The following is a 14,717-nucleotide window of genomic DNA, read 5'->3' on the forward strand; positions in this document are numbered from 1 at the left end:
AGATATCCAGTTATTAACATCAAGTTGTTAAACTGTCTAAACTGGGACGAGCATTTCTATGAAATGCAGTGATTAAATTGCCACTGAAAGGAGATTGGGGAATCTGGCTCTGAGACCGCGAGGAGAAAGGACTGTAATTCTAACGGTGGTAAATTTGCCAGTTGTTATCTTAGGGTCTTTTAGGTTGGTGGTTAATATATAAGAGAGAACTCATAAATAATATTACAAATCTCTTTACTTCTTTCCAGGACAGGGCTTAATTTTAAATTTTAAAATCCTTATAAAATCATCCCATATAAACAAAAGACGAAAAAATAAACCTAAACAGAAACAGAGATAGGGAGAGAAGAAATATTGATTGGATCAGCTAAAAATATAGAAAATAACTATTTTGGTTTCCATATAATCATAATAATAATGGGTTGGTACCACATCCAAGTTTTCTTCAATGAAAAGGTGGATTTATCATCTCATTATAACTCATGGAATTCTTTTAAAAAACTCTCCTCCAGAAATTGTTTATACATTTTATGTAAGAACGATACACTCATTATCAGTGCTGGATTAAGGCACCGGCTAGCAGGGTACTTGCCCGGGCCGCCATTCTTTAAGGGGCGCCAAATTTTACAAATCATTAAAAAATATATATACACTATGCTGCCACTTTATTAGGTACACCCCTGCTGTGCACACAAATGGTTTGTCCCACAACGTTGCAAGTTCCTTATCCGTTCCAGCAAAATTCCTGTACATCATTGACTAAACCCCACGAGGCCTTCACCTGTATGCAGTACTCTAGGTGGAGCCTGACCATTGCCTTATACAATCGAATAATCAGTTCCCTGCCAGCGAAATTCCTGTACATCATTGACAGAACTTCAGGAGTTGTCCTGGCTGCCTGTCTGCATTGCTCAGATAACTTCATATCTGACTACACAATTACCTCTAGAGCTTTTTTATTTTACTCTATCCTGATTGTAGTACAACACAGTTGGTATGTTACTTTGAGATTACTGATACTGATCTGCCATTATCCACTATATGCAGTACTTGCATTTATCAATATTAAACTTCAATTTAACCACCAGTATCGGCCCATCTACCTACCTTTTCTAGATCATTTTGCAGTAGCATACTGTCATGCCTGCCATTATCCACTCTGGCAACGTTTGTAACATCTGCAATCTTGGACATGCCTTCATCAATATCATTGATAAATATATAAAACAACAATGGACACAACAGCGAACATTGGGCGCTCCATTAATAACATTAGTCCACAAAGAGCAATATCCATTGATTACCACCCTCTGTCTTCTCCCACTCAACCATCCCTTTATCCATTGTAGCAACTTGCCCTTAATGCCTCACTGCTCCAATTTGTACAGCGCCTTTTATGTGGAACAATATCAAAAGCTTTCCTGAAATCCAGGTATATGATATAAAAATTATTTTTTCATCCAGTTCCTTTGTGATCACATCGTGGTGTCCAATCAAATTGGTCGGACAAAATTTCCCCTTAACAAACCCATGCTGTGTCTGAAGTATAATTATATCTTTAAGCAGATCAGTGATCAATATATTATGACTACTGCCACCTAGTGGCTCATTTATCTGGATATTCTTAATGCAAGAAGAATCAATGCTGATGACCACAGCAGGAGTATTTGCTTCCTTTTGTTGCCTCTTTATCATGCTGCTGTAGAAAATAGTTATCCCATAAGTCTATACATTTTGTATTATTCTGTGAGTGATCAACCCCCAACTTCCAGTTCATCAACATCTAGAAAGTTAAACCTCCATTGTAAAACCTTCTGGTCTACTGGTTCACCCTGTCCGTGTGGTTATTCATTATGCTCATCAGAGTCATTTGGCCTATAGCAGACTCCTATACTCATTTTAGTTTTCTAGTCCTCATGTCGCGCCAAACTGATTCAATATTGCATTGAGCGCTCACATAAAGTAGATGTACTGACTCAGATTTTATTTGCTTCTTATCTAAGACATAATCCTCCTCCTGACTTTCGTGCATTGGATCATATTCAAATTCTGCATCCTATATGTCTGAGTGACACCATATCTCTGATATTCCTACAATGTCCACATTTGATGACCTAACCAGTTGTTCAAATTCATGAACTTTATTTACTATGCTCCTAACATTGGTGTACATATAAATATACATGCACCTGTTTTTAGCCCTCGTGGGTAGCACAGTTGTAGAATTGCCGTCCTCCTCATACCGGTGGAAAAGACCCGAGTTCGGTCCCATCGATGACACGAGGAATTTTTCACAACGCTGCTGAACTAGTTTATTTCAGGCGATCCTTTTTAAACCAACAGTAGCGAGTAATATATACTGCGCAATATAGCCTAAGTTGCTGATGTGCCTAAAACATATAACCAACTGTACCACCATTAATAACCGAACAGCTGCATATCTACAAATAACCTTTATATAGAAGAAAACCAATGAAGTGTGCTGTAACATTTTAGTGTTTGTGACCACCTTCAAAACGACTCCTTCTTCAGCTGTATTTTTGGGCGGTCATTCTTAATACGCACATAGCAATCTAATCTAATTCATCCCAGTGGGTTTTCCATAGGATTGGGGTCAGCACTCTAGGCTGGCCAGTCGAACGTTTTGACACGCATGTCCTCAAACCAGTCCACCACAATGTAAGCAGTATGCTATTGAGCATTGACCTGCTGATACAGGTATGAGCCATCCCTGACGCGTTACTTCAGCGTACATATCGCGTGGTTGTAAAGACGTCTATATAGCCCTCGTCAATCATGGTTTTGTTCAAAACATCCATTGTTCTCATGCTAAACCGTTAAAAACAGTCCCGCACCATCATGCTGTTCCAGTTGAAGTTCATTGTCGACATGATATGGTGAAGGAAGTAGCTTGCTAGGGATATCCACCACACCTAGGCATGACCATCAGACGGACAATGTACCATGACTCATTACTCTAAAGCACAGCTTTCTCTTAGTTTATGGTCCAAGAATGGCATTAGTTGGGATGTTCAGTGGCTTGTGGATGGCTGCCCAACTATTATAACCCGTATCATGCAATGTTTTGAACTCTGTACTGGAACTATTTATCCAACTGACTGGCAGTATGTGTACTGCGCATGTGTATGTGTATTTATCATTGTGGTTGACAGGTAGTGCTTGGGTGGGACCTGATCAACTGTCAGCAAATTATTATTATTATAGGTTTACCCGTAAGTGATTACATAAACCCGTATTTGTGTCTGTAAATTGAGTGTGTTCTATGGTCGATTTGCCTGTTTTGCTGGACGAAAAACCCAAGTTTCTGGGTGGAAAACCTTGCTATCTATGCCTGAGACCGAATAACTCAGCCACGGAGTGAAAAAAAAGTTATTTTCCATTAAAGTTCCTCGCGTCATCGACGGGATTCGAACCCGGGCCTTTTCCACCCGGTGTGGGGCGCACTGTGCTACACGCGCAGTCGACTAACTATCAATAGAGAGGTATCCAGATATTAATGGCAGAGCAGTGTATTTCTAGCAGAAATCATTTCTTCTGTGCATACACTGCGTGATCACTGAATTATGACCACCTTTATGAAAACTGAATGCGACCCGTTAACCACGTGCAGTACGAGAGTGCAGAGTTAGTCGACCTACTTAGCATAGATAAGGTGTCAGTGGTTCAGTAGGTAGTAAAATTCCGAGTGTGATGGGTAAAAGGCAGGATTTATCGGACTTTGATAAAGGACAGATTGTGGGTGCTAGACGAGCTGGTGCCTCGATTTCCCAAACGGCTGAACTGGAAATTTAGGGAAAGGAAGTGGGGATAAGAATTGAGAAGTATGGGGAGGTTGGATTGAAGATAAGGGGAAGAGATAGATCTCCCATGAAATAGAAAAGTTTACAATAGTTTATAGAGTGAGAAAACTTTTTTTTAAAATAATAATAGTAGTAATAATAATAATAAAATAAAAAATACTAATAAAAATAATAATAATCAATAAAAATAAATAAATATAATAATAAAAAATAATAAAACAAATAAATAAAAAAAAGTACCTATATACAATGTTTACTATTAGCTAAGTGAGTACGATCACCACTCCTGGGGAACTTAATCAGAAAATCCAAAGCTATAAATAACACTTCATTACATTAATTAACACCATTTGAAAAGTATTACTATTAGACCACAGCAACCAGACACACTTGTCCAGTCATTATACAGGACTCAATCACTTTGCCTCTTAAGAACACCATGATTATCTGATCCTACACTACCAGATTTCAGTATTAAACTTAGAAGGCAAATGGCAAGGTGCTATCTATGTACAAACATAGATAGCACCTTTATATTTACAACATGAATTGCGATCTTTTCCTACGTACACAAAACCACTATCAATATCCTAATAGTCTTTACAAGTCACATCTTGACAGGAACTACACTCGTCTCAAGAACCACTAACACAACCAACAGGCAACCTCTCTGCTAAATCTACTAAATCCAATTTTATATTTAGAACAAATACAAAACAAAACATCATTACCATCGTGGAACCAACATATTTACTTAAGAAAAGAAAACTAAGGACTTATTTACAGAAAACATATTTAATGGACAAAAAAAGTATAATTCCTACATCTATGCCTTTACATTAATTAATCTTCAATCATTAATAAAATTATTTTCCCACAAAGTCGCCATCATTTTTTATGCACTTCCGCCATCTTTGAGTCAGATGTATTCCACTGCTGTAAGTCCTCACTCTTGTTCCGAACAGCTTAGGTAACGATGTGCCTGAGATGGTTGTCATTTGCAAAATGGGTTCCACAGAGTGCATTCTTCAGCAGGCCGAAGAAGCGACTCCAAAGGTGCAAGATCCAGGCTATAAGGGGGTGAGGAAAAACATGCACTCCAGTTTTGCTACGTCCTCCATCCTGAGATGCCATGAACAACAGATGAAGGCTTTCAACTATTCGATCTGAGTTGATTGTGGTGCCACACTCCAAGAAGTCCACAAGGAAGACCCCCATATTTATCCCAAAACATTGTCGCCATGACGTTACCGACATAAGGCTGTCTTTTGAACTTCTTGCATGGTATATTTTGAAGAGGCCCCACTCCATCAACTGTCTCTTCGTTTAAATTCTTAATGATGGACTCGGGTTTTCTCACCTGTGACTATGTGAGAAGGAGAAACTGCCTTCACTCTCGTAGCGGTGAAGTTCCGTACAGACGACTTTCCAGGCTTCTTTGTGCTCGCGTGAGCATTTTCAGGACCCACCAGGCACTAGTTGCTTTATTGTGGTTATCGTAGCTAGTCTGTTCTTATGTTACTGGCCGGCCTCTTCCTGGTTTGCCAACAGTGTCACTTTTCCCATTATTAGTGAGATCGTTTCGTCTATCTTGGCTGATGGGCAAGAGACTCTTTCTTGGACAGAGACGATGAATGCAATATTGGATGGCATTATTTGCCAAGACATTTGTTTACCAGAGAGTATGGAACAAACAAATTTAAGGATGGAGCACTTGATGTATTCTGGATTAACTGATGAGGTCCCGCTTACTAATCTTGAAATTGGCACAGCTATTGATTCTTTGAAGGATAACAAATGTCCAGGCTTAGAATTACTTGAATTTGCAATATTAAAAAAGAATCTGGACAATCAAACCACAACTAGTTTTTAATCTTCTTAATTCCTATTTAGCTGATGGGCTTTTTCCAACTCCATGGAAGCAAGCCAATCTTAAAATTTTGGTTAAAAATCCTAACAAACCCCTCAATGTTCCTTCCACCTATCGTCCTATTGCATTACTACCAGTGCTAGGCAAGGTTTCAGAAAAGGTTATTGTAACTAGATTTATGAAATATTATAAGACTAAAAATTTACAAGTAAACACTCAATTTGGCTTTACAGAAGGCTGTTCAACTGTTGATGCTATAAAGTTTGTAATGGATTCGGTCTCAAATGCGGATTCCAAGTATGTCCTCGGCCTCTTTGTGGACTTCAAAGGAGCTTTTGACACCTTATGGTGGCAAAGCGTCCTGGCGAGGTTCCGGGTGGCTGAGGTGTCTGCTGCCCTTTATCGTCTAGTTTTTAATTATTTCCATGGTCGTAGCCTTGTGGTGTATTCTGGTGTCTGTTCGATTACTCGTGCTGTTACTCGGGGTTGCCCTCAGGGATCAGTCCTAGGACCGGCTGCTGGAATGTGGTTGATTCGGTGTACAGCACGACAAAATTTTGAAGGCGGCATATGCAGACGACTTGACCGTATTGGTTTTTGGAGAGTCTCGAAGGGAACTTGAAGAACGTGCGAACGAAATCTTGGGAGACCTTGATGGTTGGTGTAGTGTGCACAAACTACAGATTTCTATTGACAAAACTAAACAAATGCTTTTGAAAGGTTATTTGAACCTGAATAGAGCCCTGAATAGATGGATTTAGTTTTGTAGCCCATGCAAAAATGTGCTGAACAAAAATTAAGTCTTAACTGGTAAAAATCATTAAAATAACTAAAAATGTCTGGGGAATTAAACCCGCAACTTTAAAGTTATACTACGAGTGTATTTTTATACTAATAATTTGTTATGCTGCAGGTGCATGGGGTTATCGTGATAATAACTGTTTAGTCTTGAAGTATTTGACTCAAGCACAACGTTTCTTTCTTGCAATCACAAGAAATTGCAGAACAGTGTCGACAATGGCACTCCAAGTATTGAGTGGAAAACTTCCTATCCAATATGTACCACTACTTACAATATTATCGTCGGAAAGCTCTGCCTGCAAGGGTGAGCAACTATTCAATTAATTTAGACATACCAACTAAGGATGATAATTGTAGAATTAGAAGAGAGTTTGTTAATAGTTGGCAATTAACTTGGTCCAATGCAGAAGCTGGTACGTTACTTTTAGTTACCTTCCTAACATATCAGAATTTACCAAGCAACGATTGGTCTGGTTTTGCCCAGGTCTGAATGTACCTTTTCTTCTAACAGGGTATGGCAGCTTGAACTCGAAATTGTTCACTCTGGGGTTGGCTGCCTCTCCATTATGTAAGTGTGGTGCTCGCATTTAATATTTAACTGCTATCGCTATATAGACTTAATAAATAATCTACAGCTTCTTACAGAAGTGTACAATGAAGATGATCTACCATGTTTTGTCAATGAAAAGAAAATTTCCTAGCTTTTTGTAATTTTGCAGATAAATTGTTTGCACGTAGGAAGAGACTAATTGGAGTTGATCTGTAAAGAGTAATGCCAAGTAATCCAGAGTTTGTGTTCAAGGACAAGAACTATTATGCTTTTTTGTCCATTAAATATGTTTTCTGTAAATAAGTCCTTAGTTTTCTTTTCTTAAGTAAATATATTGATTCCACGATGGTAATGATGTTTTGTTTTGTAGATTATTTGTTATAAATATAAAATTGGATTTAGTAGATTGTTGTGTTCCGTTGCAGCGCAAAAGGACAAATTTTGTATCGTTATTTATGTCAGGAGTTTGTATGTGTCTTGTCATTGTCATTTATGACAAGACACATATTTACACACCTACATACATACACTTGCCGGTCTTCACCTTTTCAGATGCTTTTCAGATATAACGGAAACCCTGGAGACCGCAAGTGAAACAAACACACCTTGACCTTGACATCTTTTCCCACTATTAACCCCTCCAAGAAATGGAGAACCAAGGAAACAAACTCATTAAGGACAAGCAACAAACACGGACAGGACCTTGTCCCATGGATGACATCTTGGACTCCCCACCATCTGGCAATTGTACCAGACTGCCATGCCTGGTACCTTTCTCCTCTCACTTCCTCTGCGAGGGGACGGTTCCTTCCACCCTCTTCCTTTTCCTGGTGAGGCATGAGCCTGCCTCACTGACCACCTGGGGTCGCCAACCCTATCGTTCCCATACTTCTGTATTTCTACCACCAGCCTTCAACAGATGTGGGTTAATTTTTTTCAGTTTTATTTTCATTGCAGTCTCTCCAGCAAGCGAATGCCCCACGCACCTAAATCTAATTGTCTAAAATACCATTTGCCCATATTTTCGGCCCTATCAACTGAAAACTCCTCCACGCAAATGCCGACATATGTGTATGCACACACTTTTTGTGTGCGCGCAAAGATATATATATATATAATTTTTTTTTTAGGTCCTAGAAACTGAAATCTCAGGAAAATAAGTGGCAGTACCTACCAGAGTAAAATAGAAACTGCTGAGTATATGGTCTGAATCCACGGGGTGAAGTGGGGCAACATCGGGTTCCAGCAGGAGTCTGGCGGCTAAATGGGCAGAGGAAAAACGGTACACTACGCATTAACAATATCCACACACTTTTAAATTTGTGGCCTTCTCAGCTGGTACACCTACAACGAAAGCAACGCGGAGATGGGGGAACCCCCTGGTACCGTTACAAATCAATACACTTTACACTTTCCCCACTATTATAGTCACTTCTTACCCAACGTCTAACTGTACTCACATCTCCAGTATTGTCACCATAAACATTTTTGAAGCCCATATGGATTTCGATAGGCGTTACTCCTTTGGTAAAAAATTCAATCAACACTCTGCATGATACATATATCTGTAACATCCACCATTTGAACTATCTGTGTGTGGCACTCAACACTGATCACAGCACCACTCAGTATAGTGAACCTAGCCCTCTAGTGACACAGAAATGATCTAAGGCACCACATTTGAAAGCAGTGATGCACATAAATCAGCCATGCCATAATTAACAGCAAACTACCGACCCATAATCAATTATGTGCAAATTAGTATTAAAAAAAAAACGCGACAGTAGAGGAATTCATTCTGATGTTATCAAGGTTTCTTGCACATGCAAGCTCTCTCAATAATCGTCATGTGCGTTTGGTTGCAATATTTATCGCAATGTTTTTAGCATATACACTGATGAGCCAAAACATTATGAACAGCGAGTCATTATGCAAACCGAAGCAACTGCAGGTGAACTACGGCACATACGCGGGTTGGGACCCAGTATAAATAACATCTGATACTGAGCTACGTTAATCAGTGTTACTTTTGTTTTTCAGATGGGAAAGGCAGCGGACTTAAGCGAGTTTGACAAAGACCAAATTGTAATAGCCAGACGACTGGGTCAGAGCATATCCGAAAAGGCATGGCTGGTGCTCACAGTCAGCCGTGGTTAGTACCTACAGAAAGTGGTCAGAGAAGGGAAAACCCACGAACTACTATGAGGTATGAGGTATATTGAGGGTCTAGCGGCTCCTGGGATTTCTCCCATCTCCGCGAATGTTCTATGTACTGGCTTTGACAGTACCCTGTCAAAGCCAGAGATTTAGAAGTGTGTGGGTCATGAGTAGTGTTATATGTTGTGCCCATTGTTTATCTGGCTTATTGGCCGCCAGGCCCCTAATGGGACCCGACGTTGCCCATAACTCGCCACGTGGAGGCTAGCCGGGTGTTACCATTGAGTCAATTGTACTCTGGCAGGTCCTGCCACTTACTTTCCTGGGATTTTAGTGGCTAGGACCTAAAATAAAATTGGAACGACCGCGGTTGATTTCAGTTCACTTACATTATATGGGGTAATATGGGGTTTGACGCTTAAGGCCTGTTTCTGAAGTACCTAAAAGGTTGGGCGAAATTTTTTTGGTGTATTTTAAATTTGGACATGTAGGGCTATACACTGTGCAAGAGAAAGTGCTGGGAGGGGAGAGTGAAGGCTGGGGGGGTGAAATATGAAGAAGAGGGTCGATAGGGTAGGTGACCCCCAATTATTCAGTGAGGCATGTCCATGCCCCACCAGAGGGAAGGAATGGTGTGGCAGGGAAGAGAGGAGACAGCAAGCCGTCACCTCCCTCACCTGCCGGGTGTGGGAGTAAAAGAATTGCACTGCACAAGAGAGTGCAGAGCCTTGAGCCAATATGGCTCCGTCAAGGCAGCAACTTGGAGTTTCTCTATCTTGGCGGTCTTCTCTGTCATTGGTAGCAACTTGGAGTTTCTCTATCTTCGTCGGTCTTCTCTGTCATTGGTAGCCTTTGGTATCCAGATTTGTCCTCAGCTATGAACACTGGTCAGGCCCGTTGTTAGTCTGTTTTCAATGGCTGTGGTTCTCTTCATCATGGGAAGATCCGCATCTCCATGGGGTTATTCTTGCGATCGCTGGTTTTAGATGATTAGTAGTGAGCAGGTTCCTGAGGGAGGTTCTCCTTGAGTCCTCTCCACGCGTGTTCTGTGTCCCTTTTTATTTATTTATTTATTTTATTTTATTATTTTTTATTTTTATCTTCTTCTGTAGATGGCTATCAGTGTTTTACGCCTACCAAATAGTTTTTGGGCATATTCCTTTAGCACCCTGTATTCCTCTAGTGAGTACAATAGATGTGATTCCAAGTTCTTGGGGAGGTAGTGTATTATTGCAGTGTATCAGTCTGCACCTGAGGTCCTCATAATGGGTGCAATCGTACATAATGTGCTCCCAGCACTCAAGCTCCCCACAGGAACAGCTCGGATCCACCTCAATCCCAGCGCTGTCAGCTTGGCTTTAAAGGCCCCGTGACCAGTCAATAAATATGTGGTGTATAAGCCAGGTTGAAACAAAGTTGGGGGACTGGGGTACATCCTGTCGATGTTCGGAATGAATTTCCTGGTGATATTTCCCTTATTTGAGTTGGCCCAGCGCTCCTGCCAAACTTGCATCAGGTGTTTTTGCAGTCTTGTCTTTTCATTTTTTTGTGGTGCATTAACGTCCACAGTATAGCCATGGTATGTACAAGGTATTCCTTTCTCTATGTGGTAGTTCATTCCCCTGCGCATGATCTCTAAGTCAAGGGGGAAGAGCTCCGGCCAAGACCTGCAGTGCGTGGGTACTGGTTGTCCTACAAGCACGTGTAACTGTCAATAGGATGGATCTTTGCGTTGCATCAAGGATGCGTCGGTTTACTACAGTTGCTGTTTTGGGAAACAATATTGCTGAGGCGTAAGTGATGATCGGTAGAAGGGTTGTTTTATAAAACAATGACAGGGTGCGTTGGTTTAACCCCCAGCCGCCTGGCGATCCTAGCCACCAATCCAGAGTATCTTTTAATTTTGGCTCTGATATAAGTTAGATGGTGTTTAAAGGTAAGATTACCATCCAATATAACCCCTAAATATTTTAACTGGGTCACTAATTTTATTGTGGTAGTTCCCACTTTTATTTGTGGCGGTCTACGTATATCAAGCTTGCCTTTTAGCAGGATAGAGGACGTCTTTGTTGTTGATATCGTCAGGCAATGGGTTCTGGTCCAGATTTGCAATATCAGCATTGCCTGATTGGCCTTTTCCTCTACTAGTGAGGTGTTGGACAACCACGGCTCATCGATGCTGGAGTGAGCGAAGGCTCTCCCGGGTGGCACGTGGCAACAGAAGGGCGACTCGCCGGTAATTGGAATGTTGGTGACGGGAATAATGTGTCACAAAACAGAGTACATCGAACCCTGCTGAAAATGGGGCTCCGTAGCCGCAGGCCTCTCCGAGTGCCCATGCCAACCACTGTTCACCAGCGACAGCACCTACAATGGGCACACAAGCATTGAAACTGGACCTTGAGTGATTGGAAGGTTGTCCGGTCCAATGAATCACATCTCCTGTTGCACCATGTGGACGTCCGGGTACGTGTGCATCATTTATCTGGGGAAGTGGTGGCACCTGGATGCACTGTGGAACGAAAACAAGCCAGGCGGCGGTGCTGCTTTGGGTGATGTTGTGCTGGAACATCCTGGGTACAGTCATCCATGTGCCGGACACTCTGACATCTACCACCTATCTAAACATCACGAGTTGGTTCCAACCGGGGCTCCACGTCACCTTTCTGTTCACAGGGCACGTGCCATTTAATGCAAAACTATCTAGCTTCCGAATCACTGAGGATCCCCGTTGCTTCTGTGACCACGAGGAGAAATGCCAACGTCTCGTGTATGACTGCGACCAGTATGAGGACCTGCAATGTAGGCTTACCTACTTCCCACAGAACATGGAACAGCATCTTCTCGACTCGGAACAAGAATACAAAGCCTTTACCATTTTTGCACAGAAACTCTTTAGCATTAGCATTAGCATTAGTAGAGGCATTTGATGCAAGAAAGCGAGCTTATGCAGCATCAGCCAAAAAAAAAAAAAAAAAAAATATATATATATATATATATATATATATATATATATATATATATATATATATATATTATGTGAGATAAAAGTTAGGCAAAAGTAATAAAAATAAAAATAAATAAATAGGGCTATGTAGCTATCATTAGAGGCAGCAAATGCACATCCTCCACATGCCTAATTATATCTGATAATTAAAATAAATATGATATTTAAAATAAAAACATCAGCCAGTAGCACGGCAATACTGCAGAGCGAAACAAAACGCAAAATAATATAAAATAAACAAACAGGGAAGGGAAAGTAGAGATAATAGGACAAAAAGGTAGTCGATAATCCCCTGTATAATTTAGTCAATTAAATCAATAAACCCAATTAATAAAATACTGTAAATTTAAAATAATGCCAATTATAAATAATTTAGCGGTACCCCCCTAGAAGGTACCAGTTCCAAAAGACGTGAAATATCACCAAAAAGGGTTAAAGAACCTACCAAAAAACTAAAATATCAAAATGATAGACTGACCATCATGCCCCATATCGACAGAGGACCACGAGGCCAATAATGGTCATGGAATCGCTGCATTTCAATCGTCATACAAATCATCGCAAAGGCAGAAATATCGAAGAACCAAACCACCCCTCCATTCCTCGATAGATCAACCAATGCATTTGCTGCCTCTAATGATAGCTACATAGCCCTATTTATTTATTTTTATTTTTATTACTTTTGCCTAACTTTTATCTCACATAATATAAATTAGTGGTAGTAGTGGGTTGATATGCTAAATAAGCAGCGCCTGTGCCGCCATCTATTCTTTTCCTTTCTATTATATAAGCTGGTTAAGCTTGCATTATGTCAGTGGTGTGGCTCTGATCAAGAGTGCTTGTCTGTTCTATAGATTATTTTTCGCTGCATAAGGACCACCGCCATGCAAATCCTCTGCATTGGTTGATCTATCGAGGAATGGAGGGGTGGTTTGGTTCTTCGATATTTCTGCCTTTGCGATGATTTGTATGACGATTGAAATGCAGCGATTCCATGACCATTATTGGCCTCGTGGTCCTCTGTCGATATGGGGCATGATGGTCAGTCTATCATTTTGATATTTTAGTTTTTTGGTAGGTTCTTTAACCCTTTATGGTGATATTTCACGTCTTTTGGAACTGGTACCTTCTAGGGGGGTACCGCTAAATTATTTATAATTGGCATTATTTTAAATTTACAGTATTTTATTAATTGGGTTTATTGATTTAATTGACTAAATTATACAGGGGATTATCGACTACCTTGTTGTCCTATTATCTCTACTTTCCCTTCCCTGTTTGTTTATTTTATATTATTTTGCGATTTGTTTCGCTCTGCAGTATTGCCGTACTACTGGCTGATGTTTTTATTTTAAATATCATATTTATTTTAATTATCAGATATATATATATATATATATATACAATATTAATAATAAATGAATAAATAAAAATAACCACTTCCACTCCACCCCTCTGTTCGTTCGAAATACCTGTCCAGCTGAGCCTTAAACTTATTTAGGCTATCAACTTTCACGACAAGGGATGGAAGTCTGTTTCACCAACCAACCACCCGCTGGCTAAAGGCAAATTTCCTCACGTCTATCCTACATCCGTCTTTCCTCAATTTGAATTTATGCTCTCTCAGGTGATTATTCTGAGCGAGAGGAGGAATCCCATCAGCATTGAGCATGCTCAAACCATTCAAGGCTTTATACACCTCTATCAGATCACCTTGCTGGTGCCTAGTCGCCAGACACTGTAATTTGCAAAACTTAAGCCTTTCTTCGTAAGAGCACCCCTTTGTTCCATTCACTAATCTTGTTGCCCTTCTCTGTACTCGTTCCAGCATCTCTACATCGATCTTAAAATGAGACCTCCAGACCTGTATACAGTACTCTAGGTGTGTGGCCTCACCATTGCCTTATACAAGGGAACAATCACCTCCTTATCCCTGCTAGAAAAATTCCTATATATCATTGACAATACACCATGAGCTACTCTTGCAGCCCGTCTGCACTGCTAAGAAAACTTCATATCTTCACAACCAGATCCCTTTCATTCTCTACCATTGTCAGTGTAGTACCACAGAGTTGATACGTTGCTCTGGGGTTGCTGTTTCCCATATGTAGTATTTTACATTTGTCAATGTTAAACTTCAATTGCCACCTCTCAGCCCATCTGCTCAACATTTCCAGATCCTTTTGCAGTAGCATAGTGTCAGTAGTGTCCTTGACAACCCTGCCAACCTTCGTATCGTTTGCAAACTTGGACATTACGCTTGATATACCATCATCAATATCATTTATAAATACAGAAAACAATAATGGACCTAATACTGAACTCTGAGGGACTCCACTAATAACACTAGTCCACGATGAGCAGTGTCCATTGATTACCACTCTCTGTCTTCTCCCCCTCAGCCACCCCTTTATCCATAGCAGCAATTTGGTTCCAATGCCACACTGCTCCAAGTTGTGCAGCAGTCTTCCATGTGCAACAGTCTTCCATGTGCAACAGTATCAAAAGCCT

This window comes from Mastigoproctus giganteus, chromosome 6, assembly GCF_048544385.1.
Source record: "Mastigoproctus giganteus isolate SK-2022 chromosome 6, ASM4854438v1, whole genome shotgun sequence".
Lineage (NCBI taxonomy): Eukaryota > Metazoa > Arthropoda > Arachnida > Uropygi > Thelyphonidae > Mastigoproctus > Mastigoproctus giganteus.